This window comes from Hemicordylus capensis, chromosome 4 (assembly GCF_027244095.1).
Source record: "Hemicordylus capensis ecotype Gifberg chromosome 4, rHemCap1.1.pri, whole genome shotgun sequence".
Taxonomy (NCBI): domain Eukaryota; kingdom Metazoa; phylum Chordata; class Lepidosauria; order Squamata; family Cordylidae; genus Hemicordylus; species Hemicordylus capensis.
The window spans coordinates 142,263,481-142,289,142 of NC_069660.1; the positions used below are offsets into that span (position 1 = coordinate 142,263,481).

The 25,662-nt window shown below is 42.1% G+C and overlaps 1 long non-coding RNA gene across 3 annotated transcripts in view; it reads left to right on the top strand.

The window, feature by feature from the left end:
- Window positions 1-25,662, top strand: part of LOC128323617 (uncharacterized) — a 54,677-nt gene that overhangs the window by 16,786 nt on the left and 12,229 nt on the right. The window contains exon 3 of one of the 3 annotated variants that reach the window (XR_008306389.1): window positions 2,257-2,571. The exons of the other annotated variants lie outside the window; for them this stretch is intronic. This is a non-coding gene — a long non-coding RNA (uncharacterized LOC128323617). Of the gene's footprint in view, window positions 1-2,256; window positions 2,572-25,662 lie in introns of those variants that run through there. 3 annotated transcript variants of the gene reach the window in all.

Below are 25,662 nucleotides of genomic sequence, written 5' to 3' on the forward strand. Positions count from 1 at the left end.
TAGGGAAGGAGGTAGTGCACAATGCTAGGAGGCAAGGCTGATTCACACATGGCCAAAGAGGTGCATTTGCCATGTCTTCCTGGATGAATCACATGCTGTTTTGCTACCATGTGTAAAGAAGACAGTGGTGATAATTCACTTACATGGTTGCTCTTTGCAGACCTAAAAAGAGCAGGGGGGAGCCAATGTCACACAACATGGAAAGGATATTAAATACCAAACCTTTATTGCTTTGCAGATCAGCAGACACTTTAACAGCCCTGTTACTCTCTGGGGCTATTCTCATGAGCAGCAAAAGAGCCTAGCCCAATTTTTGCTGCTCATGTAAACCACCAGGCTAGCAGGCGAGCCCGGTGGCTTACAAGCAGCTAGCCCGCTTTTGTAGCCCTCCACTAAAACCAGGTTTGCGGAGCGAGCGCTCTGCAAACTAGGTGGTTGTTGTTGTTGTTGTTTGTTGTTGTTAATTCGATTTCTATACCGCCCTTCCAAAAATGACTCAGGGCGGTTTACACAAAGAAATAATTAATAAATAAGATGGATCCCTGTACCCAAAGGGCTCACAATCTAAAAAGAACACCACATTAGATATACACCAGCTATTCACTGGAGGTACTGTGCTGTGGGTGGATAGGGACAGTTACTCTCCCCCTGCTAAATAAAGAGAATCACCACGTTAAAAGGTGCCTCTTTGCCAAGTTAGCAGTTTTACAGATCGTGAGTAGCCGTGGTGCGGCTCCGCACCATGGTTACTCATGAGTTCCCATGGTTACTCATGAGTTACTCACGGTTACTTCCCTCCCCAGAGGGGAGGCAAAAAGCTGCCTCCTGCCTCCGAGGGTCTCCCCAGTATGCCCTGCGCACTCACAGGGCATACTGTAGCTTCCAGGGGCCACGCAGCCCCCGACCTCCCCAGCCCCCGCCGGCTCTGTCACAGAGCCAGCAATCGTGGGTGGCCGATCTGGCCGCCCAGGGCTCCCTTCCTGCTCGTGTGCAGGGAGAGTGGGCTTAGCCCACTCTCCCCGCGCACCCTCCAAAATTGGGTCTCACTGATCATGAGACCTGACTTTCTATGTAGGTCAACTAGACAGGGGGTTCTGGGTTTCCTTCCCTTCCCTTTCCCCGGGATTACACTAGGTTTGTCTTGTAAATGGACAGTAGTATGTTATTTATTTATTACATTTGTATACCTCCCTATTCATTTAAAGGCTCTAGGCGGCGTACAACAACCAAAAATGAAAAAATAAACAAATGTTTAAGACTATCAGCTTAAAACAATGTAAGAAGAAGTTTAAACACATATTAAAACCAGTTAAAACACATTTAAGAACAGTTTTAGAACCTTGGAAGGCCAGGCCAAACAAATAAGTGGTTAGGGCTCTCTTAAAGGCCAACAATGAGCCCAAACTATGCATTTCTGCCAGGAGTGCATCCACAGACCAGGAGCAGCTGCAGAGAAGGCCCGGTTCCAAGTCACCACCAGATGTATCGTTGGTAACTGGAGACAGACCTTTCCAGATTACCTCAACATGTGGTGGGGTCATATAGAAGAAGGCACTCTCTAAGGTAACCCAGATCTAAGCTGTTCAGGGCTTTAAAAGTAATACCCAGCACTTTTTCTTTTGCCTGGAAACATATTGGCAGCCAGTGCAACTGTTTTAAAATAGGCCAGAGACCCCAGTGGCCAGTCTGGCTGCCACATTTTGAACTAAATGAAGTTTCTGAACTATGTACAAAGACAGCACCATGTACAGCACATTGCAGCAGTCAAGCCTGGAGGTTACTGGCTGATGCACCACTGTTTTGAGATAGTTCTTTTCAAGAAATGGACGCAGGTGTCAAATCAGCCAAAGCTAAAGAAAAGTGTTCCTGGCCATAGGCTCCACCTTTGATACTAGGGTGAGGCCTGGATCCAAGAGCACTCCCAAGCTGTATACCTGTTCTTTCTGGGGAAGTATAAGCACTGGAAGCTTGAACTCATGCCTTAAATTCTGATTTCTCACAAGGAACACCTCCTTCTTGCTTGGATTCAGCTTCAATTTATTGTCCCTCATCCAACCCATTACTTCCTGTGGGCAGGCATTTAGGGAATGAGTGTCATTTCATGATGATGATGATGATGATGATGACAAGGAGAAATAGATTTGGGTGTCATCAGCATACTGATAACACCCTGCACCAAATCTCCTGATGACCTCTCCAGCGGTTTCATGTAACCCGTAACCAAAATGGATTATATTTCAATTTCTTTCACACCAGCCACAAGGAAGCAACAGCCAGATAGAGTTCCACCAGACAGAGTTCCATTCACATGTAACATGAAACCAGAGGTCCCGGTTTCGGGGGCTATACATCCAAATGCCCCGTTGTTTTATGATGTTTTTAAATTGTTAATTATTATTTTATGCTGTTTTATAATTTTTGTTTTAATTAATTGATTTTAATGTTGTTTTAATGTAAACTGCCCTGAGCCTTTTGGAAGGGCAGTATAAAAGTTTTAATAATAAATAAATAAATAAATAAATAAATAAATAAATAAATAAATGCAGGCAAAGAGTCAAGTGAGAAAATGGACCCACTGTTTTCCTCCCTGGACTCCAATCTGTACCTTCAGTTAGAGTGCAGTTTCATGGTCTTTAACCCTGGTTGCACAGTGCCAGTGTTACTTCCTAACACTGGCACTAAAGTTCCCCCCCTCATGCAAATAGACTTGAGGAAGGAAGCTTCTCCCTTGCTTCTGCTGCTATTGGCTGCCAGGGCTGTCCTTCATTAAATAAGAAAGCCCCAGCATCCAGTTCCCCTTCCTCTCTTCAGTCAGCAAGACTGCAGAAAAGGAGCTCTCCAGTATGCCTGAATGCAAATGGGTGACCAGAGGGAGGGGGCATGGAACCGCAGGTCCATTGGGCCCATGGTTCTGTGTTACATCCAAAGGTGGCCCCCGTGTAGAGTAGAGGATGCTGTGTTAGAGATGGACCAGGGAAATGGGAGGTCATACAACTGCTTCCCTGTGAATTTTACTGGGTGACCTTGGGACCATCCCTTTCCTCAGATTAACCTATTACACAGGGTTTTTGTGAAGGTACAATGGGATAAACCTCATGTATACCATCCTGAGCTCCTGGGGGAAGGATAGATACAAATACAATAAATAATACAGGGATGTTACTGACTTATTTTCTTGCCAGTTCTTGTGATGACATAATTCTGGACCCCCAGTGGATTGAATTTTATATGATGCAGAGATTTCTACAGATCCTATGTATTCAATTCATTTGCATTAAAACACATGTATTGAGATGCATACTTTGCAATCTATTATCACACCAGCTGTTTAAACAAGGGGCAATGCAGATGAGGGGCAATGCAGATGAACAGCCCCCTAATGCATTTAAGGGATGCCCCAAGAATATGTCAGGACACCCTCCAGTCAGGGCCGGATTAACATAGTAGCAAATGTAGCATTTGCTACGGGCCCCGCGTTTTCTAGGGCCCCGCACGCCTGGCTTGAACGTCTGCCCTTTCTTTTGCTCTCTACTTGGTGCTCTCTGCTTACTCTCCTCATTGCCTGCTGCTGCCCATTCTCTCGCCTCGCTCGAGGGCATTTAAGCAAGGTCTTCCTGGCACCATGGTGTTGATTGGGTTATCTATTGTGTTAAGCAGCATGGGAGGGAGTAGTAAGAACAACAATAGGAACAGATAGCTTGCAAAGGGGTCTCAAAGATAACTTAATCACCAGGGAGTTGGTCCTTATTTGTTTAAACAGTAAAAGTTTTAAAAAACATACACAGAGAGAGTAAAAGAAATAAAAGCAGTTTAGATTAAAAAACAACCAACTATTAATGCTGGGCGGAAGAAAGGAAGCTAAAGAAGATGCTAGTTTAGTGTTGCCAGCGTTTTCCGACTGACTGGGAGAGGGTAAAGATAAACAATGAGAATGTGTACCTTTAAGAGGAAAAAGAAAGCCGGAGGTTACTCAGATGCACGGCAAGAGGAGTCTCAAAGTTTAGTGGATCAATTAAGGGGAGCTTGGAGGGAGATTATATTATGGTCTTGTTGGGTAAGGTCACTTATATCCTCCTTTAGTATCTAGTGCTGTTGGGAGGGAATCTGTGATCATTGCTTTTCAAGGAACTGCCAAATTTAAGGTGAGCTCCTTTCCTCTCCTCTATAACTGAAATAACTACTGCTGCATTGCCAGCTTCATTAGCTTTACATTGGGATGCCCGTTGAAATTGTCCAAAGATAAACGGAGGCTGCAAACCTAAACACACTTACTAGAGAGTAAGGCTCATTGAATTCAGTGGGACTTACTTCTGAGTAAACATGCTTAGGGTTGCACTGAATGATTTGTGCATTTCCTCCTTTTAATATTAAGCATGTTAGTGTAATTTAGATTGAAAGAGGCTGTGCCTCCTGCCAAAAGATTGTCTTTTGGATACTTCTGTTTTCATGGAAGTTGCTAATGCACCTTATCATAATCACATTCATTTGCAATGCATCAACTATCTTAAATATACATCTGCTTTCCTGTCTGGCGTGCACAAGAGGTTAAACATATATTTTTAATATTGTCAAATGGCCCTTTTAATGTGATGGCTGCTGGGATCCAATATGTTCTGCACACAATGGAATCAAACATCCACTGTTGTGTGCCAAAATTGCTAATAGGTTCAGATTTCTCAAAGTACAGAATTCCTGAGAACCTTTTAATTTAAACATTCAGAGTTTGTTCCCCACCCCCTTTCTCTTTGTGAAAATAACTCCAAAGGAAAACCCATGGTCAGGAGTCACAAAAGTGTGTGTGTGTGGGGGGGGGGTTGTGGGTTTTGCAAAGTTTGTTGACTGGCTGGCTCAGCTGAGTGGAGGCATGGGGTGGTTGGTGGGGGGGCACTAGGCAAATGAAAAAATTGAATTACTTTACTATGCAAGTAAATAATTCATGTTTCAATATTTATGTGCATTTTTTAAATTTGGGTCCCCTTCATAACATATGCTACAGGCCCCACACTAGCTTAATCCGGCCCTGCCTCCAGTGCCATCAACTCAGGTGCACTCTCAGCATGATCCCATTCTTATTGCATGTGCTGGGAGACATCTTATCCAAGCCAGCCCGTTGACATTGGGAATTAAACTTGTTTATTCTGGAGCTGGTAAGCTAAGAATATGAGGTGACAGTTTTCTTAAGAAACAACGCTTTATATTGTCAAAGTATTTCAATGGTTGAAGAGGACTTCGAGGACTCAAGTTCAATAGCCATCATTGTGGGCCAGACATGGCAATCCCATAGATGAGCAATGCAATCTTTTGTGCATTGTCATCTAAATAAATGCAAAGCTAGGTATAATCCTATTTCCCCCCCCTGGAAAATAAATATTTAGAAAAGCATTCATACTACTACACCTGTCTGTGAGAACACATGGATTGCTGAAGTGGCATTCAGGAAAAAAATAGATTTGTGCAGAAAAACAATAAGTGGGGAAATGATATGTGTTGGGTCCCCTCCCCACGCCAGAAGCTAGGATCCAGCTTGATTATATTTTCCCTGCAAGCAAAGAAGTCCTTTGTTTCTTATGCCCTCAAGAAAGAGCTCTTCTTCCTCTTCTTCTTGGAGGCAGCTGAAGCAGTCGTGATTGTTACAGGTGACAACAATTGCTTTGAAACTGGGACACTATATAGTGCAAATATTACCCTGAGGGATTTGAACCTTGAATATGCCTTCAGACAGTGGTGGCCTTTTGTCACTGGAACACTCAACTGATTGATGCCACCAAGCCAATTCATGTTTTTCAGCCCAGGGTTCTTCAGAGCATCCAACCTTCAGGGGTCACCCAAAGAAAAGAAAAGTCAAAAAGAGAAAGGTGTCACATTAAATGCACCCTAAAACAGGCTAGAGTAATATAGTAATGTAGAACTGATGCATACAAAAAAGGAGCAAAAATGCATAAGCATGAAATATCACATCACTGCATTTATCAAAAGCCCACACATGAAATGCACAATCATTAACATAACTAATACTGCCTAAAGACTGAGGGAGGGGTGGGGAGTGAGCATGAATCAGACATTTTGTTGCCTTATCTTTTTCAAGCAGGGAAGTAATTTTAGAAGGTTTCAGCAAAACATTTGAAATTTTCAATCATTTAACATTCTTCAGCCTATTAAGCATTTAAAAAAAACAATTAACTACAGCAGAAGAAAAGAAGGAAACCAAGTGAAATATATACTAGCTGACTGGCTTCATGCAAGCCTCAGTACAAGGTTTCCATGGGAACCAAACTAGGACATCCATTTCAAAATAGGCAAATAAGTACCCCAAGCCGTACATGGGCCTCCATGAAGAGGATTTCTTAACCAAATTACTCACATAACTTTAGGGCCTAGTTATGTCCTGATGATATCATTAGAAATTTTAAAGGAAAGTTCAATTAAAAATAAAACAAAATTAGCCTCATTCAACTGGACCAAAATATTTGTATTTATACTATTTAGTCCCATGCTGATTTTACCAACAAAACGAACAATGGGTAAATACTCAGCTCTGTCACAGTCCCCTACAGTGCATAAAGCGACTAGTGTATAGGCACAAGTAGTGGAGGTATGTAGCATTCCTATACAGCATAGCACAACCAGCGAGTTTGGCTGTGGTCAAGAGCCAGGTCTACATCCCTTCATGCACTGCTGCTAGCACCTTAGCTCCTATATGATAGGCAAAATGTCACCATAGTCATGGTCTGGAAATATAATTCTTGCAGGGGTGGAGCTAGAAGTGGGTAGACGTGTCTCAAGCACACACACTGCCCTGCCTCTGGGGCTGTCTTGCTTGCATCCCCCCAGCTCCTCTCCCCCACCAGCCAGACACTGCTGCTGTTGCCATGCTTTTGCTGCCCGTTGCCTTCCTCCTGCCAGATTTCTCCTCCCCACAGCACACTGCCCATCCCCAGCACTGCACAGCACTCTTGCAGCCAGCTGCTGCTTCTCAGCCACTCAGGGTTCTGATCCTGAAGTGGCTGGGAGTGTGGGCACACATGCACCCATGTCATCTAGGCGCATGCACACTCTTCATTCTCATCTGCATCAGGGTCAGAGCTGTCTGGAGTGTGACGCACAGGTGGTAGGAGCATGCCACTCCTGATAATGGGGTGATAGGGAGACCATCACTGCTGGGATAGGGAGTACAGCATGTTATATGGGGTACAACATTTGGTAGTATACTTCTAATAAACTTAAATCTGAAGTGCCTGGAAACTTCTCCAATATCTTTTAATTGATGGTAATAAAGTTCTGAGTTGATAGAAGGCAGGGTTGATCGTCTATGAGATCAAATTAATTTAGACTGCATTACCTTTCAAGTTACTAAGGTCACACAAAAGTTGAATTTTGTCCATTACATACATCTCTACTGGCAAACTGCATGTATAGCATATTCTTCTGTATAAAACCTCCAATGAACCCTACAAGTGGGTGGGGGTAGAAGAAAGAATAAACGATTCTAAAATCATGGCGTTGAACCAAGAGGAATAACATCTTCAACTATTGCATCTTCAGAATATAAACTAAAAGTGAGGAGATGTTAGTTTTAAAGACTGTATTTCTGAGCACATATTAAAGGCCCTATTGATATCAAATCAAATCTTTATTGTTACGGTCATTTGACCAGCAAACCTATTGATATCAGAGAATCTGATTTCCAGTTCTACTTCTAAAGAAAAAGGCTTAAATTCATCTAAAGTTTGTTAACAAGTCTCACTGAAATCAATGGGACTTAACAGGAGAAGTGATTAATTTGTTCCATTTATTTCTTGACTAAATGTAGCTGAGTCATCTTTGTAAAATGTATAGCTAAGACTAGGAAATCTAGTGAACATGAATATACATATTGACCAATTTCAGATGAAATTTCCATTGATGTATAGAGAATTTCCATTGTGTGAGGGGGCACACAATTTTCAGCAGTTTCCCTTCCTTCTTCAGCCACTTGTGTCTCCCCAAACTATTCCTGAGGGTCTGTCAACCCTCAGGGACATAGTTTCAAGAGGCACAAGCAGCTGCAGATAGAAGGGGAAATTGCTGAAAATTGTGTCCTCCCTCACCATGCCATGGAGATATCATGAAACATTGGCAGAGAGTTAGTCTGGATGGCAGCTAGTGATGGTTAAATATAGAGAGGTTAGATTGGAACTTCTTGATTTTGGGGGAGGAAAAACTGGCTCCCACTTGTGTTTTGTTTTGGGTTGACATTTTCTTTTCAATAGTGCCATTATCACAATGCAGGGCCTCAGTCCAATGAGTGTATACTTAGAAGTGAAACCTATTGAATTCAGTGAGAATTAATTCTAGCTAAGCAGGCTTAGGATTGGATTGCATGACAGCAGATATTCTTTTAACCTAATATTCAAATACTATAATTATTGCCCTATGGTAGAAAGTTAGCATTCTTCACTTTATTACAGGCTGGCTTTTCATGTAATATACCCGTATGTTGAATATCATACTGGAAAATGAATACATTCATGGAATTTTAAAAGAAAAGATGTGGCTGTGATGATAAATACATTTAATAAAATAGAATGTATCAACCCGAAAAGCAAGCCAGATGCTGCTATCAGCACCATTAGGTAGATAGCTCATTATAGTTTTTTGGAGCTCCATGGGGAAGAGCAGATGGCACAACAGGATTCTTAAAAGCCAAAGGACATTCTACACCAGATTAGAAGAGTCAAGTGATGAAGGACGAATAGAGTCTAGCCTACAATGGTTACCCTTTGCTAGATCTGCAACACAATCCCCTTATGTAAAGTAGTTCAGGTCAGCATTATGGAGGATAATACTTTAATACGAGACCCCTAGGTACAACAGAATGAGTTGCAAATAGCATAGGAGTCTTACCTTTGCATTAAAAACATTGATTGGCAAAGTTCTTTCCCTGTATTCATGCCAATCATAACTGCACTTACAAATACACTCTGTAAAATAGGATTATAGTTTTATTCACTATAGTGAAGAAGAAAAGCCAGTAGTATATTACGAAACACTTAAAATATGGTCACTTCAGGTCAATTCAGAACAATAAGATCATTACAATTTTATCCCAGCGCTCATTCTCTATTGGTTCTGACAGTAGAGAACATCTATACTTCCCCTGATCCCAAATCAATTACAAGATTCTGGGGTAAGACTATATATGGGTGAACTGTTTTCAGTGTCCTCCACTCTTCCTCTGTCAGGTTCTTTTCAACACTCTATTGTGAGTCAGGAATAGCAGCAGTGATGGTTGTTGCACCCGGACCCAATAAAAAAACAAGACACTTAAATGGAATTGAAAACAGGCCACAACTTTATTTGTTGAATCAGAAAGGAGAACTGGAGGATTGGCTCTCCACCCCCCACACAGTGCAGAAACTAATTATTCACTGACCACAGTGAACCCACCTACAGAGAATGAGTGATAAACCTTGGCTCCGGCTAGCATCAGCCCTGTGGTTAATGCCGCTATCTTAGCCGACCTATATCAAAGCAGCCTGCCTTGAGATCACCTCCACCCCAAGCCATGAGGACCTTTAAAGAGGGTGAGACCTTGGCAGGAAGGAGTAACCCTGCTAACTTGGCAAAGAGGCACCTTTTAACATGGTGATTCTCTTTATTTAGCAGGGGGAGAGTAACTGGCCCTATCCACCCCCAGCACAGTACCTCCAGTGACTGTTGCTGTTGTCTATCTTGTGTTTCTTTTTAGATTGTGAGCCCTTTGGGGATAGGGGTCCATCTTATTTATTTGTTATTTCTCTGTGTAAACTGCTCTGAGCCATTTTTGGAAGGGCGGTATAGAAATCGAATGAATAAATAATAAATAAATAAATCCAGGACCAGCATTCCTTGAGCCGTGAAGCCTCTAAGGACTACCAAGGACTCCTCCTGATTCCATATGCTTTGCTTTAAGGGGCTCACCAGAAACTACACTGTCCACTTTTACTGTGCCTGCCATTGTGACCAGCAAGGAACTAACTAACTAAGGGTACAATAAGAAGTAGGCGAACCTCCCTGGCAAAAGCCAATCAGCAGAGGGATAAAAAATTCCTACCTGGCCCCCATAAAAGGGCATCCAGTTTAAAAAAAAAATCCCACTGAACACAGGGATGGGAGGGTGGGGGATGCTGAGCAAAGGTGAACTGGGAGGGGAAGGCTGGCATGCATGGTCCAACCAGCCAAAGCTCCTCCCCTGCAGCCTCCTCAGCCAATGGCTGCTCGTGCCTTATAATTAAGGCTGGGGCAAAGAAGCCACGCTCCAAACGGGTAGGAACAAGAGGCTGCATTTTTAAAAGGCTATTTTGAAAATTAGACAATTGGAATTCATAGGAGATTGCAGTAAACTCCTGATACTTTATACTTTCTTTGCAACATTGTTATTTTTCTATGATAAATAAGAAGGTGGGGCTACAGCACAGTGGTAGAGAGCATATACTGAGAATGCAAGAGATCCCAGGTTTGATCCCCAGGGACTCTAGCTAAGTTTGGGAAAGTCTCCTTGTCTGAAACCTGGAAGAATCACTGTCACTCAGTATGTACAATAATGAATCTATCTATCATATTCACCTCTCTCTCATATATATATATATATATATATATATATATATATATATGATTGATGTTACAATATAAGAATAATCTCTCTCTCTTTCTCTCTCTCTCTCTCTCTCTATATATATATGGTGTACATTATCCAAGTTACAATATAAAAACAATATAAATAACTAGAACTAAATATGAAATATGTTTGGTTTTACCTATGCTGCTTAACAGACCACCATCTGGATTTCACTTTGTGAAGGAGAGGGACTGATTCCAACCACAGTCTCATCTTGATCATGTTCATGTTCACCTTTTTCATATGCACTTGCTTGGAGATGCTTGCAGTAGTAAGCATCAGTTGTCCCTGTTGTAAAACATGGTTCACCTTGCTTTGCATTTGGATGGGCACTGCCTGCAGCAAAATATCCCCCTTAGGGAATGGGGTCATAGCTCAGTGATAGAGCAGAAAGTCCCAGGAATCTCCAGGCAGAGCTGGGAAAGGCTCCTTCCTGAAACCTCGGAGAAGTCACTGCCAGTCAGTGTAGACAATACTGAGCTAGATGAACAAATGGTCTGACTTGGAATAAGGCAGCACCCTATGTTCCTATGTTCTTAGGGTATCAGGTGCTGCCATTTTGGCTGTAAGATATTAAATGAGGCTGTTCTCATGAGCAGCCTAGTCCATGCTAACCCAGGCTAGGCTGCTCGTATGGAGCTCTAGGCACCCAACCTAACCCGACTCCCAAGCCCAGCTCTTAGTGCTCCCTTAACCTAGCTGCCAGGATCATGTGTCTCCTTCAGCTGCACACAGCTTGAGGAAACACAGAGATGGGTGCCTAGAACACCCATTTGATGGGGGATCCCTTCAATGCACTGTGCTTATGGCACAGTGCATTGTGCAGTATCTCCAGAGCTCAGTGCTGCGTGGCACAGTATGGATCATCTGGGTCCGCACTCCCAGCAGTATTTTTGTGCTCATCCGGGGGGGGGGGGGAGTGAGTTTGAGCAACCTCCCTGCCGCCATTCCTGCCTACCCATCTGGTCGTGTGAATGGTCCCACTAACTTACATGCTGAAGCAAAAATTTGGGAAGCTTTTGATATGATTCTTTAAGGAATGCCAGAAATAGAGATTGGTGAAAAATAGTTTGCAATGGATTTGTCCTATTTCTGTTTAGGTTTTAGCCAAAATACTTTAGTGGTATTTTAATGGCATGCTGCTGTATTTATACCTTATGCCTCTTTGGTTTGCATCTGTTGACATCAAGATAAATAGATCAGTGGAAATTGCAATCACCATTAACATTCTCATAAAAAATTGGTGCTGAAGATGCCGTTAAGATGATTACTCAGAATTGATTTTGCCCTATTAAAAGACACTCTAATTACTAAGAAACAGGAAAAGCTGGAACACCCTTCATGCTAATAACCCTGATTAGAATAGATTTGCAACAAGCCTTAACTGCATAGATTAATAACTTGAATCATCTTGAGAGATATATAAAAAACAGTTCCCGTGTTTCCTCACTTTGTCATACTCTAGTGTGACCTAGGGATGTGCAAACTGGCTCGACGTCGAACAGGTTCGATGTTGAGCTGGTTTGGTTCAACGGTCTGGGGTCAAACCAAACCACCCTGTGTGGTCCAACCTCGAACCAAACATCCCCCGACTGTTCGGGGGTTTGCAGACTTATGTTTTGTTGCTGTTGTTGTTTTACTAAAATAATAATAATAATAATGTCACTTACCCCCTTCAGGGGAGTTGTTGGAGGTGTGTGTGGGGTGTCCGTGGAGGTTCCCCCTCCCCCCTCCGGCCTCAATGTAGCCTGAACCTGCCTGTTTGGCTGACTCTTCGGCCCATTTGGGCCTCCCCCCTCGGTGCAGTGGTCATTTTGGATGCTGCTGCGCCTGCACAACTGAGTCGTGCCAGGCCTCTCAGAGGCCAATTGTGCAGGCCCAGCAGCCTTCAAAAGGGCCACTGTGCCAGGGGGAAGGCCCAAACAGGCCAAAGAGCTGGCCAAATGGGCTGGTTTGGGTTGCATTGAGGCCGGCAGGGGAGGGAGAACCTCCGTGGATTCGACCCCCAGCTGCCTCCAACAACACCCCCAGAGGGGTAAGAGACATTAAACAAATTTTTAGGGGGGAGGAATGTTGGCAACCCCCCCCCCCAGCTTGAACCAAACCGGGTGGTGGGGTTTCGAGGGGGTCCCGGACTGAACTGCTGTGGTCAGGTTCAAGTCCTGTCTGGACTCGAACTGAACCGGACTAGCCGGTTTCATGCACATCCCTAGTGTGACCAAAAAATGAACACTCAGGAAAGGGCTATGCAGGTGATGAGGCAAATCTCTGCAGTTAGGGTCAGGCTGGTACTCAATGGCTCCTACTGAGTCCAACTGGACAAAGTACATTGGTTATGATTTAGGGCACATTTTTGCAGGGAGAAACTGCCTTGCACACAGGTTGACTTGGTCTTCACTAATAGAGATTTTACAGGACAGCAGTATGGAATGTTTCTCTGTGCTTACATCATTATATATTAGGGATGTGGAAATTGATTCAACTTGAATCTGGGTGATTCAAGGGATTCGAATTTGAGTCTAATAACCTTTTAAAAGGGCAATTATATATTAGGGATGTGGAAATTGATTCAGCTTGAATCTGGGTGATTCAAGTGATTTGAATTCAAGTCTAATAACCCCTTAAAAGCGCAATTCAATTTGAATTCAAATCATATGTTCAAAATCTGATTCAAATTTGTTTCAAGAGCCATTTGGCACCTTTTAAAAACCATTTAGGTTCCCTGATCGGTTTAAAAAGACATCAAAACAGGATTGGATTGATTCTAATTCAATTCAAGTTCAAATCGTATTTTTGGACCAGATTTGAATTTGATTTGGATTCAAAATCAATTTTCAGAATTCTATTTGATTTTGAAATGAATCAAAAAAATTGTTTTGTGCACATCTCTACTATATATGTAATTTGTGCCCTCCTCCTGAATCCTTCCAATTTATTTATTTATGCAAATTAAATTTGCTATATACTGCTTTTCATTTTTTTGTTTATTGTATATCCTAATAAGAAAAAATATTCTGCATTTCCATTCCATGCTCAAGGTGAATTACAATAAAAACATACTATAATATGATGCAATACAAAGTACATATAAAACATGGTGCAGCAGAAAATAGAACAGGCAGTATGCAAACACTGATCAAAAAGCAGGCCAACTGTATGCCTGAACAAAAATGTCTTAAGTAAACCCAACTTACATAAAATTGTTGGGAAAGCAAATGATATGGGGGTAAACACATCCCAAGAGGCAGGGGGTAGGGTTGAACCTGCCATGGCTGAACCTGCCATGGGGAAGGCCCCTTCTTTCTCCAACTATGCTTCAATGGTAGGACATACAGAAGGGTCTCTGAAGCTGATCATAAGGGGAGATGGTCCTTAAGGTATCCTGGTCCAAAATAACTTAGGGCTTTAAAGGTAACATACAGGCCCTCCCTCCACATACTTTAACCATAAAGTGGCTTTGATCTATTTGGGGGAAAGGTGGGATATAAATACTGGTAATACACACACACACACTGAACATTTTAAATAGTATATCAATGTTATCATGTATTGTCATACAATCATAAATTGTATGATTGAGTCATACACATTGATGCCACAAAAAGAAAATAATACCACAATTTTCTTTCACAGTAAGTAGGAAACGGTGGTGGTGGTGGTGGTTGTTTTTAGCAACATGTATTCAGGAAAGTGTTATTTATAGCAAAGAGTCTCCTGAGGTGGTGGGATAACAAGAACCAGCCAGGTTGTAAGGGGAAACACCACTGTGTTTTCCTGCCCTGGCAACTAATTTTCAAGAGCTATCTCTGGTTTAATTCAAGCAGAGACAGCTGATGTGGTTTTTCTTTTTCTTTTTTAAGTGGAGGCCTGAGAGGTGATGATTCCCCGTAGACTCCTGAAAGCAAGGCTGGGCTGCAAATAAGGTTAGACAGGCCTACCTCTCCACAAAGCAGGTACTGGCTAAACCAATTCAATCTGGACTTAATTGTTAGTTCCCCACAAGCTAGTTAGGAAACTGCTTGTACCCTGCAAATGAGTTGTCGGAACACCACCATAGCAGTCAAAGAAGCCCGCAGAGATGACCTCTTACATTTGAAACATAAGAACAACTCTGCTGGATCAGGTCCAAGGCCTATCTAGTCCAGCACACAGTGGCCCATCAGATGCCTCTGAGAAGACCACAGGCAAGAGGTATGTGCATGCCCTCTCTCCTGCTGTTGCCCCCCTGCAATTGGTATTTAGGGGCATCTTGCCTCTGTGGCTGAAGGTGGCCTATAGCCACCAGACTAGTAGCCATTGATTAACCTGTCCTCCATGAATTCGTCCAAGCGCCTTTTAAAGTCCTCCAAGCTAGTGGCCATCACCACATCCTGTGGCAGACAAAATGTCACTGCCACTGTGTTACACCTCCTGCTGGTGATCAGGTGCTCCACATTTCCAGGGCAATGGAACACAAGGCATCTGTGGCTAACTTGTTATGAAAAGGTAAAGGGGAATCTGCCACTTTTGAAATTTACCATCTGAAGCAACATGTCTTCATGGACAGACCAGCTGTGCCTGCCTTTCTGCCTGCACGCGTGTGCACACACACACTCTCTCCCTCCCTCTTGGTGGTCAGGAGAGAGAATTGGGCTCTCTCCTGGGAGACAGTGCAGGTGAATGAGCAATAAGATGAGGCAATTGCTTCTTGATGAGCAGTTGCTTCCACCCTCTTGGACAGCTGTGCTCTCTCTGAGCACAGCTGACCCAATTCTCTCGGATGCACTATTGGAGTGGGGGAGGTGAGGGAGCACACTTTCTCTAGACAGCCCCCCTGACCCCACTTCTGTATATTCCTGCTGCCCAAAGAGACAGGGTAACTGGGTAGAGACCAGAGCAATTGTTCATCCTTTCTCTCTGGACTCAGCCAAGTCTTTCTGACTTGCAACAATCACAACTGCGCAGAAGCACCTCGCAGTTGCTTCAAGACGCTGGCCCAGACAGATGGGGCCAGTGTATCTCCTACTCCCACCCCACCGGGGGAGGGGGGGAAGGGAAAAGGACTGCCCCTCTCTGCTCCCCCTCCCCCTGCAGCCACACCTTGGCTACGGTAAGACATGTTTTTTTAAAGCAGAGCTTTGGTGGGGTGGGGGCGGGGTAGCTCAGCTGCCAGAGGCCCCCGGCCATTTGGAGGCTCCCCCGGACCTTGGAGGACCAGACTGGGTCTCCAAGGTTCAGGGGTTGGTGTGCCTCTGTAGGTGCTTATAGGTGCTTATTGAACCAGCAAATCAGGCAGCCACTTGCGGGGGAGCTCTTCAACAGAGGGAGCTATTGGCCTGGACTTTGTGAAAAAATGGCCAGAAAGGGTACTACTGCAGCTTATCAGCCCAGCCAGACCAGGTGACCAGCCCTGGCTGGCCCTATATAACAGTTGCCTCTGTTGTTTCTCAGTCTGAGCAACCTTGCTAGTAGTCACACAGGTAGTCTGCCCTGCTCCCTCCTGGATGCTCTCTTGTGGAACTTGGTATGTGTTTGAATGAAGCCCTCTTCAGGCATTGCTCATCCCTGGAGCACTCACACGTACGGCTGCAAAAGTGAGGAGACAGTCCCACTCAAGAATTGTCATTCACTCCCTCCTGCAGGGTGCTCATGGTTATGGAGCTGTTTGTATGAAACACTGTAACTGTGATGGTCAGAGCTTCTGTGAGCAGCAACCTCAGGAGAACCAGTTTGCTGCTCATAGAAGCCCCGGCCATTACAATTACAGTTACACAACTGTGAGTGCCAAGCAGGAGAGATGAGTGACAGCTCCTGGGCAGGACTTCCTTCCTACTTTTGCAGCTGTAAGCGTGACTGTTGTGGCGGTGAGCAACATCTGAAAATGGCTCTTGACTATATAGTTAAAGAACAATAGTATAGTATAGTTAAAGAATAATTAGTTATGGGGTAGCTAACAAATACACTTGTTTGTTTATTATTATTATTTATTTACACAGTCAGACAGGTGTTATTGACTGGTTTGTTTTATCCAGAGATTGAGTCCTTCCCAAGGACCTGGGATGGCTGAATTTTATTATCAATATTGTTGTTATTATTATAGATATTGTCACAAAATATAAGCTGTTCCCAGTAAAGTTGCTTTTTGTTATTGGCTGGTGGTGATTTCTCTGGCCCCTATGGTGTTGAGGTGCTCTTCAAGGTGTTTTGTAACTGCATCTAGGGTGTCAATTGCTACTGGGTTTATTCTGCCACAGCCTTTCAATTTCAATTTGTAGATTTTTGTATTTTGTGATTTTTTTCTATTTCTTTTTCTTCTATTCTGCTATGCCCTGGTATTGCTATGTCGATTATTTTAACTTGTTTTTCTTTCTCCTCGACTAGTTATATCTGGTGTATTGTGTGGCAGATGTTTTTCTGTTTGTAGTCAGAAGTCCCATAATATTTTTACATCTTCGTTTTCTACAACTTTTTCAGTTGTATGGTCCCACCCATTTTTGGCTACAGGTAGCTTGTATTTTTTGCACATGTTCCAGTGTATCATCCCTGCTACCTTGTCATGCCTTTGTTTGTAGTCAGTCTGTGCGATCTTTTTACAACAGCTGATCAGGTGGTCTACTGTTTCATCTGCTTCTTTACAAAGGCGGCACTTGCTGTTTGTTGTTGACTTTTCTGCTTTTGCTCTTATTGCATTTGTTGTTGTTGTTATTATTATCTCTTAACTTTGTGTACTGCTTTGGTCATTGATTTTGGTCTGAACTAAACTGTGTAATTTCCTTGGGGCTTTCTCTTTGACCACTCAGAAATCTAACTCAATAGGGCCCTGAGAGTGTTGAAACCTGTCTCTTGACTATGAAGTGAACTGGTGTGGGGACGGGGATGGGCAGGGAAGCACCAATAGGATATTGTCCTCTTCTCTTGTAATGTCTTTAATTGTATGAGGTTGAAGCACCTCAAGATATTCAAACCAAGTTACTTTTGCTTGAAAGTTATTAGGATTCCTAACTCTCTGCCATGTTGCTTCCTGTTCTGTCATTTGAACAGAGGTGTGCTGTTCTCAAGAGGCTGCCAGCCTTGCATCTTTCAAGAGCAATATATTCATTTAAAATAGGCACTTTGTTCTGAGGGATCAAAGGCATAAAGCAATTGCTTATGAAAGAAACTTAATGCTCTGCTGTATAAAGTAAATATTTAAACAGTCAAGAGGTTCCATCCAGGACTTTATTTCCATGTAGGTGGAAAGAGAGAAAGAGTTCCCAATAAGTTTCAAGCATTATATTTACTCAAGACTTTGGCTCAAAGCCTGTACATAGTTATGCTCCTAAAACTGTTCTGAAGTCAAGAGTATAACATAAGAACAGCCCTGCTGGATTAGGCCCAAGGCCATTCCAGTCCAACTTCCTGTTTCAAACAGTGGCCCACCAGATGTCTGGGAGTACACAGGCAAAATGTGAGGGCATGTGATCTCTCCTGCCATTGCTCCCCTGCAACCGATATTGAGAGGCAATGTGCCTCTGAGATTGGAGGTGGCCCACACCCACCAGACTAGTAGCCACACCTGTCCTCCATGAATTTGTCTAAGCCCCTTTTAAAGCCATCCAAGCTGTTTGACATCACCATATCCCATGGCAAAGAATTCCATAGATTAATTATGCACTGTGTGAAAAATTACTTCATCTTGTCAAACCTGAATTTCCTGACCTTCAGTTTCATGGGAGTGACCCCTGGTTCTAGTGCTGTGAGAGAGGGAGAAAGATTTCTCTCTGCCCACCCTCTCTACTCCATGCATAATTTTATACACCTCAGTCATGTCTCCCCTTAGTCACCTCTTTTCTAAGGTAAGGAGCCCCAGATTCTGTAGCCTTGCCTCATAAGAAAAGTTCCCCAGGCCCCTGATCTTCTTGGTTGCCCTCTTCTGCACCTTTTCCTGTTTTACAATATCCTTCTTAAGATACAGTGACCAAAGCTGTATGCAGTAGTCCAGATGTGGCTGCACCATAGATTTGTATAAGAGCATTATAATATTAGCATTTTTATTTTCAATCCACTTTCGAATGACTCCTAGCATGGAATGAGCCTTTTTCACATAAGTGCCACACACTGAGTCATCACTTTCAATGAGCTGTGCACCATGACCCCAAGATCTCTCTCCTGGTCAGTCGCTGACTGCTCAGATCCCATCAGCATATATATGAAGTTGTGGGGTGTGTGTGTGTGTGTGTGTGTGTGTGTGTGTGTGTGTTGCCCCAGTGTGCATCACTTTACATTGAATCACATTTGCCATTATGTCGTCCACTCTCCCAGTTTGGGGAGATCTTTTTACAGCTCCTCGTGATCTGTTTTGGATTTCACTACCCTAAGTAGTTTAGTGTTGTCTGCGAATCTGGCCACTTCGCTGGCTACCCAAACTTCTTGATCATTTATTAACAAGGTAAAGAGCACTGGTCCCAGTAAAGATCCTTAGGGTCTGTACTGCCTTCCATTCTTACCTCCCTCACTTGTGAAAAGTGTCCATTTATTCCTACCCTCTGTTTCTTTTCATTCAACCAGTTACCAATCCACACATAAACTTGTTCCCTTATTCCATGACTGCTAAGTTACACAAGAGCCTTTGGTGGGAAACCAAAGCTATTTGGAAGTCCAAGTATACTATGTCAGCTGGATCACCTTTATCCACATGTCTGTTGACATTCTCAAAGATCTCCAAAAGGTTAGTGAGGCAAGACTTGCCCTTGCAGAAGCCATGCTGGTTCTCCTTCAGCAAGACCTATTCTTATATATGTTTTTGTCCTTAAGTGTGCTTTCCATCAACTTACCCGGCACAAAAGCTAAGCTAACTGGTCCCCGCCCCCAAACAGCCTCCCTTGATGCCCATACTGGCTGGCTGGCCAGCTCTTCAGCTTGTTCGGGCCTTCCCCCTATGGCGCAGTGGCCATTTTGGAGGCCGCTGCGCCTGCACAATTGGCCTCTGCATAGCCTGGGTCACGCAGAGGCAAATTGTGCAGGCATGGTGACCTCCAAAATGGCAGCCACACCGGAGGGGCCAAGGAGCCGGCTGGCCAGTATGGGCTTCAAGTGAGTCCAGTGGGGGGAGGGGGAACCTCCATGGACCCCCCCCCACCTCCAACAACTCCTCCAGAGGGGGTAAGTAAAAAATAATAATTCCGCCCCCCATCCCTGGACCAGACCGAATGGAGGGGGGTTCAAGTGGGTACCGTACCAAACTGGCCTGGTCCAGTTCGGGTCTGGTCCAGACTCAAACCAAACCGGACCAGCTGGTTCCGTGCACACCCCTACTTTCCAGTCCTTGGCACAGAGCCTGTTTGTAGGGACAAGTTACATATTTTTGTTACAAGTTATATATCATTCAAACTAACTCTGCAGCCAATCACAGCACACCCACTCCAGTTTATACACACCTGACAGGGAGCTCTTACACTCTCAGAATAATCACCATCACATCACTGAAAGGAGGGGACCATTTGACAGTGTTGAAAAAAGTTCACAAAAAGCAGTGAATATTAGGGGCTCAGCTCTCTCCTCTAAATAAAGCTACATCATAATATATTGTTGTATCTGTGGGGGAACAATGGCAAGTCAGTCCCCAAATAGAAGAGCAAAACCAGTTTAGTGAGAAAGCAGAAAAGCAAGAGGTCTTGAGACAGTTTTTTAGTATTGAAGAACTGCAAGGATTTATTTAAAGAAAAGGTTACAAATGAATATGAAAAAGCCTGCAACTTAATTTCAGCTGTAGCTCATGGCTGAAGAGAGAGACCAAAAACAAACAGCCATCTCTGGAAAGACAAAATGGAGACTAACACTGGAGGCCAAAGAGGGGAAGAGTCCAGCACTTTTATCCATGACCCTAAAAAAACCCCAGTGGTCCCTATGAGACATTGTAGCTGAGAGCTGATTCTGACAGGGCCAGAGCTCCAACAGTATCACCAGTGAAAAAATAGAACCTTCCCTCCTGAATTAAAGCCACACATTAACTCTTTTGCCACGCTATCTACTAGGCACAAGACAACCATTTTCAAGATGTTTTAAAGATGAAAAACAGCTAATATTGATCACAGTTCCCATAATATGTTCAAAGCTCTTGGGGATGCTTTATACTAGCCATGTATAACTTCTGATTCACCTAGCTGAACTTAGCTCACCAGGGGCTACGATAACAGTTGAATATACCTCTTGTTCTTGCTTATCTGGGAATGCAAAAAGAGGGGGATGGCCAAGCACAAAATGACTAGAAGGCTGAATTCAACTTGATGGGTTACAAGCTGCACAGGTCCACTATTGCATATTTCAGAGTCAGATATTTTGGTGGATTTTGGAGTGAATTTCAATCTATTCTAGCATGGCTTGGGAGTGAGTCAGAATGCTTTAAGAGATTTAGCCTGATCACTAATAGGCCTGGAGGATTTTCCCGTTGAACAGGTGCCTATCGATTTTTAAGGTTTCAAGTCTTTTAATGTTCATAACTTTCACAGAACTGAACAGTTCACTTATATCAGAATCTTTCCAGACAAATCACATTAACTTATGCATACAAATGGGCACAAAAGCACTTGGATTTGTGGCAGCAAATATCAACAAGGGGATGCTAGCAGATATCCCTCAGTCTCAGAATATGAGATAAGAGGTACTATATGATTTTTGTTTGGTTTTTTGCCCTTGCAGGGCCAGTCCAATCACAGCCCCCCCCCTTTCAATTATATGAGATGGTGCAGCAAGTTGCCCCTCCCCCATAGTCTTCCACCCTCACTTCTCCAGGGATGTGAAACATGGTGTTCTCCCCACGCCAGGCTTTTCCACCTCGACCCATCCACCCCCATGGCAAGCCAAGCATGTGGCTCTTGCCCTCCACCTTCCTGGTGAGTCTCTTTCTCCCTCCGTCACCCGTGGTTCATTTCCCCCCGAACAGAGATGGGTAAAATACTGCTTAAAAAGTATTGTAGATACAAAATACCGGAGCATTTGTATGCATCAGCTGGTAACCTCCAGGCTTGACTATTGCAATGCGCTCTATGGGGGGCTGCCTTGGTACGTAGTTTTGAAACTTCAGTTAGTTCAAAATGCAGCAGCCAGATTGGTCTCTGGGGCAACCCGGAGAAACCATGTTATGCCTGTTTTGAAACAGTTGCACTGGCTGCCGATATGTTTCCGGGCAGAATACAAAGTGCTGCTTATTACCTTTAAAGCCTTGAACGGCTTAGGTCCAAGTTATCTTAGAGAGCACCTTCTTCTTCATGATCCCCACTGCACATTAAGGTCCTCTGATCAGGTACGTCTTCAGTTACCACCAACACATCTGTAGCTGCTCCTGGGCTGTGGAATGCACTCCCGGCAGAAATCCAAATCTGAGTTCATTACTGGCCTTCAGGAGAGCCCTTAAGACATATCTGTTAGGCCTGGTTTTCCAGGGTTTTAAAAACTGTTTTAAATGTTTTGATAATGGTTTTATGTTTTTACAGTTTTCTTTAATATTTAATTTATTTTAGTTTTAATTTAATATAAACCACCCTGAGCCATTTTTGGAAGGGCAGTCTAGAAATCAAATCAAACCAATCAATCAACCAACAAAACATATTTCAGATGCAAAATACTTGGTAAACAACCAATAAAAATATTGGTTAAATATAAAATATTACTTTAAAATACATCTTAAAATACAAAATACAATGCCTGAAAAAAGGAAACAATTTTGAGATTATTGTTACTTATTCAAATTTGTTTCCACTTCCTTTAAGCAATACAAGTTTTTTTCAAAGATTAAATCACTCAAGTTGTGCATTCTGGGGGTGTGAATCATCCCAGCAAAGGAAAATAACTGTTCTATGGGACCACTTGATATTAGACTTGTATTATATCTTTTAAAAAATAGCCACTGGACAATGGGATACCCATTCAACATACTAATGTGCTTGGTTTCGTCTTGCAAAAACTGGAATATTTTCAGCTTTTTAAACACTCAATCAGACCAATAATTCCAAAAAAAATGTAATACCCTGTTTTGTTTTACTATGTTTCTCCATTTTCACTACCTTCCATGCAGGCATTTTCCTGGCAGGAGGGAGGCAAAATATACACAAAGTATATCAATAGAAATCAAAACACAACAGGTGATGGCTTTTTTGCCATCAATTAATATATTTTATAAATCTGTAATGCCCCTTTAAAAGCTTTTTAAAGAAATTAAGGTATATGCTGAAGCACAATCTGGCTTTTTTGCAGCGGTGGGGGGGAAGTATAGCAAGCATGTGACGCATCTCTTTTTAGGAGGCAATATTTTAACTGCAGTATCTTAACCATTTTTCTTCGAACTTGCACCAAATTTGGAAGGGTGGTGTCTCTTGTTACATGCTCAGGTCGATTTGACAGACTTTTAAAAATTTATGACCAATAGAATGTTCTGGGCTAATAATAATAATAATAATAATAATAATAATAATAATAATTTATTAGATTTCTATACCGCCCTTCCAAAAATGGCCCAGGGCGGTTTACACAGAGAGATAACAAATAAATAAGATGGATTCCTGACCCCAAAGGGCTCACAGTCTAAAAAGAAACATAAAATAGACACCAGCAACAGTCACTGGAGGTACTGTGCTGGGGGTGGATACAGCCAGTTACTCTCCCCCTGCTAAATAAAAAGAATCACAATGTTAAAAAAGGTGCCCCTTTGCCCAGTTAGCAGGGGTAATAATGGCAGAATGATGACATAACTCCTCATCTTACTGTTCCAGATTTATTTGGTGTGCTAAAATTGGCATGTTAATAATTTTCAGTTCTATCATTGTTTTCCTTAAGATTTAAACATTTAACAGAAGTGCATAACATTGAATTGTCATCTCTTAAATTTTTTACCATTTGTTATTTTTTCCAATAAAAATAAACTTCCAAGCTTTGTTTTTTTTCTAATATAGCATTTAACCTATGTTAAGTGTGCATTATCACATTATTATTATTCTTTTCCTAATCAAATATTCCAGTTCATTATTTTTCTTTTGGAAAAATGTTAGAGGTATTTATATAGCAAACAAAATTAACATGGAATACTTTGTTTGGTTTTGCTTCCTATTATATATCAAATAAGTATTTCAGTTTACAGCACTAAAGCAATTTTAGAAAACTTACATCAGCGATCGTCTAATGTTTTAATTCACAAACTACTGAATTGAATTTTGGACTATACTGAATTAAAAAATAATCTTGCCATTGGTATTCATCACTCATGCAAAGAACGTAAGAGTTCTGTATGCTGTTTTAAGCCTGCATAGTTTGACTCTCTTGGCACAAGGATATAACAAAGTGGCGGTGGCTGCTTTTCTATGTTAATCTGATCATTAGCATTCATGAATGGAATTGTGTAAAGGTAGATGGGGTCTTACTATGTTTAATAAATATGTGAATGCAAATGGAAAGTATTGACAAAGAAGTGAAAAACAAAATTCAACTTGGTTTTACAATCACCTGCTATATTATTTCTCCTGTCATGGAAGTCAAGATGACATACATGGAGTTCCAGGTAATCATCCATTCAAGCACTGACCAGAGTTAGATCTGCTAAGGTTGAGAAGGGATGCTGAATAAAGTGTCCCCAAACCATGCCTTAGGCTGTTGGTCTTTGACTTTTCCTCACTGAAGGTGATTTCAGGTGCATTCAACAGTTTGATGGCCAATGAAATAACTGGAATCATGCCTAAATTTATGTTAAAAAAAAAAGTTCAAGTGAAATAGAGGCTCTTGCACGAAGTTGTTACTATACATGAATATCTTCAAGAACTTTTCAGAGAAAGGGGAATATATACACACAAGAAATCAAACTGTCAGACATGAATCTGTAGTGTGTGGGGGGGGGGGGCGCCCACCCCCCACATGCCATTGTCACGACATTTCTCCAGAGGAGGAAGATCGCTACACTGCAACTAAGCTTCACCTAAGCAAAGTTTGATGGTTCCTGTTGAATGAGACTTCTGAGGAATGTCAATGCAGTCAATAGTTTTATCAACTAGTTTAGTTTTAGTTGATAACACATTGACAATATTAAAGGGCAGGAAAATGTTTAGCTATTCATTTAGATATTTCTCTTACTGTCATTGTACTATTTGGATGCTTCTGCCACGTGTCAGAATGCTCCTTTGCAATTTGGCCAATTGGCTGGGTTTTATATAAATTAGACTAAAACAAAGAATATGGACCAGAAATCTAAGGATAGACTCTATGGAATAAGCGAATTGAAAGTGGAGAAGAAAATCAAATATTTGGGTGTCCAGCTGACAAATAAAAATTCTTTGTTGTTTTCAAATTATGTCAAAATATGGAATACAGTAAAAATTGATTTGCAAAGATGGACTAGAATGAACTTATCTTTAATGGGAAGATTTTCAGTTGTCAAGATGAATGTTTTATCTAAAATGTTGTTTATTTTTCAGACTATTCCTATAATACATTAACTTGTTTTAAGCAATGGCAAAAGGACATAACTAAATTTGTTTGACAAGGGAAAAGACCAAGAATTAAATTTAAAAATTTAACAGATGCTAAAGAAAGAGGTGGTCTTATTCTGCCAGATTTAAGGTTGTATTTTGATGCTGTTTGTTTGACGTGGTTAAAGAAATGGGATAACATTAAGAAATCCCAGAATACTTGATTTGGAAGGATTTGATAGAAGGTTTGGATGGCATTCTTATTTGTGGTACGATAAAACTAAAGTGCATAAAGATTTTCTTAATCACTATGTAAGAAGGAGTCTAATGCGAGTGTGGGTAAACTATAAAACATGGCTGGAACCTAAAACTCCATTATGGGTATCCCCGATTGAAGCTTTGGCACGTAAAGAGATAAATATGCAGTCTGAATGTGGTACCTATAGAGATTTCTTATGTTTTCAAGATAAGGACTGTAAATTAAAAAATCTAGCTGAAGTCCAAAATTTGGATAGCAACTACCATAGCTATCCATAGCAAGTACCATCAGCTAAACAAAATTTACAAGAAGGATCTTAAAGCTGGATTTGAGGATCAGATTTCAAGATTTGAGAAGGA